Source organism: Octodon degus, unplaced genomic scaffold (genome assembly GCF_000260255.1).
Source record: "Octodon degus isolate 3935 unplaced genomic scaffold, OctDeg1.0 scaffold00111, whole genome shotgun sequence".
Taxonomy (NCBI): domain Eukaryota; kingdom Metazoa; phylum Chordata; class Mammalia; order Rodentia; family Octodontidae; genus Octodon; species Octodon degus.
This window is the reverse complement of record NW_004524687.1, coordinates 2,949,779-2,951,995: the sequence shown is the minus strand read 5'-3', so window position 1 is coordinate 2,951,995 and position 2,217 is coordinate 2,949,779. Positions and strand designations below refer to the sequence as shown.

At 46.7% G+C, this 2,217-nt stretch overlaps 1 pseudogene; it reads left to right on the top strand.

The window, feature by feature from the left end:
• Nucleotides 1-1,721: 1,721 nt before the first annotated feature.
• Nucleotides 1,722-2,217, top strand: part of LOC101587608 — a 6,970-nt pseudogene continuing 6,474 nt past the window's right edge.

Genomic DNA, 2,217 nt, shown 5'->3' with positions numbered 1-2,217 from the left:
TAGGTATAATGCAAAAACATAATCTGTGAGAGAAAAAAATGATACATGTGATTCTACTAAATTAAAAACTCCTGTCTCTAATAAATATTTTCAAGAGAATGAGAAGTCAGCCTGGGCAAAACTCCATAGGAAGAAAAGCAACTACTCTGTTTTCAGAAGGGCAACATCTTAAAGTCCTCTCAGCAGGGATTTACAAGTGGCAGACAAGAGTATGAAAAGCTGCCCCCATTGTACTGGGTTCTAATCAAACAGAAACTGAGATTAGAACAGATTAGAATTTAGTGAGCCTTTATTAGCTGCTCTGGCAGCTAACCAGTCCCACTCCATGCAGGGAGGTGCTAACCAGCCGAGCCCAGCAGAGTTGAGTTCAGTCCTTTGTAGCAAGCCCTGGTGATACAACTGCAAGCTGTTTACGAGTAGGATGTTTTCACAGTTTTTAGCCATAAGCAGAACTTGCCCCAGATGGGGCCTGTTAACAAGATACAGTTAGGGTGGAAACACATCAGCTGTGCACAACACTAGCAGACTGAAGGAGCTGCATATGAGCCAATGAGTGACACTCAAAGAGCTAGAGGTCCCTGCTAGCTTTGGCCAATAGAAAAATAACAAGAGCCACATTTATTACAACCCTTTACATTCCCTACTAGTTTTATCTGGGAATAAAATCACTGATTCTTCAGTTACTTCTAAGAGCTAGTATTGAGCTCTCAGTACCATTAAGTTGATAGTCTGGATTCTTTGTTGAATATACTTAAACAGTTTATAACACAGGGCCCAATACTCAGGGCCAAAGAAAGAGGAGAACAGGTCCAATTAAGACAGATATCAAGTCATTTATACATCAAGAATAGTCTCCAATTTCCCCTTTGATGAATCTCTAGACCCAGTTTTTTTTTTTTTTCCAACACTAAATATTGTTACAGTCAGGAGGGATCACCACTGCTAATCTACTCAAACAAGGAACAACAGAGTCTGTTTTCTAGAACTCAGGGCGGGAGGACAGGCAATATCTTCAGTGGCCCCACTGGTTTTTTGTGCCACCTCTCAAGCTGTAATATTGGCCAGAGAGTTTTCTTCTTTGGTCTTAAGGTCTGGCCCACAGTGGGGAGGGTTTGTCTCTTTCAAGTGGCAAAGTCACCTTGTCTTTCATATTGTCTCCTTGAGGGCCTGGCCCTATCTGACTGCCTATCCTACAACATTCCCCCTGAACTGCCATGTAGGAAACATGGGTGATGACCTCTATCTTTTTCAGGCTGAAAGAGGTCATAGTTGTGAACCGGCAGTCAGAGATACTCTCCAGAGGTTCTATCTAAAGGTCCTCAATAGACACCAGGCATTTTTTTTTTAATTTTTTCTTTCAATTATTTATTTATTTATTTATTTATTTTTGTGTATGTGTGTGTGTGGCCAGCTCAGCCCACCAGGGGGCGGGGCTGGCTGGCATGTGGTGCTGGGGGATTGAACTGCAGTCCCTGTGCATTGCTAAGCTTGTTCTAAGTAGGTGCTTTAGACCACTGAGCCATCTCACCAGCCCCACCAGGCATTTTTATAGGTGGAAAAAACTGTTTTAAAACCAGAGGAGAGTTCGATCGGTAGCAGGAGCTGAGAGCGGACCCCAGAGAGCCCTGAGCAGCCCCACCGCCGCCGCAGGCCTAGTTACCATCACACACTGGGAGGAGCCGCAGCTGTTGCAGCCAGCCCCAGTCACCATCACTGCAACCATGAGCAGCAAGGCCGAGACCCAGCAGCTGCCCGCTGCCCGCCCAGCCCTCAGCGCTGCTGACACCAAGCCCGGCGCGGCGGGCAGCAGCGCAGGGAGCGGCCGCCCGGGCTGCCTTACATCGGCGGCGCCTCCAGCGGGGACAAGAAGGTCATCGCAACGAAGGTTTTGGGAAAAGTAAAATGGTGTAATGTAGGAAACGGATATGGTTTCATCAACAGGAATGACACCAAGGAAGATGAATTTGTACACCAGACTGTCATAAAGAAGAACAACCCCAGGAAGGACCTTCGCAGTGTAGGAGATGGAGAGACTATGGAGTTTGATGTTGCTGAAGGAGAAAAGGGTGTGGAGGCAGCAAATGTCACAGGCCCTGCTGCAGCTCCAGTTCAAGGCAGTAAATACGCAGCAGACCGTAACCATTATAGACGCTATCCACGTCGTAGGGGTCCTCCACGCAATTACCAGCAGAATTACCAGAATAGTGAGAGTGGGGA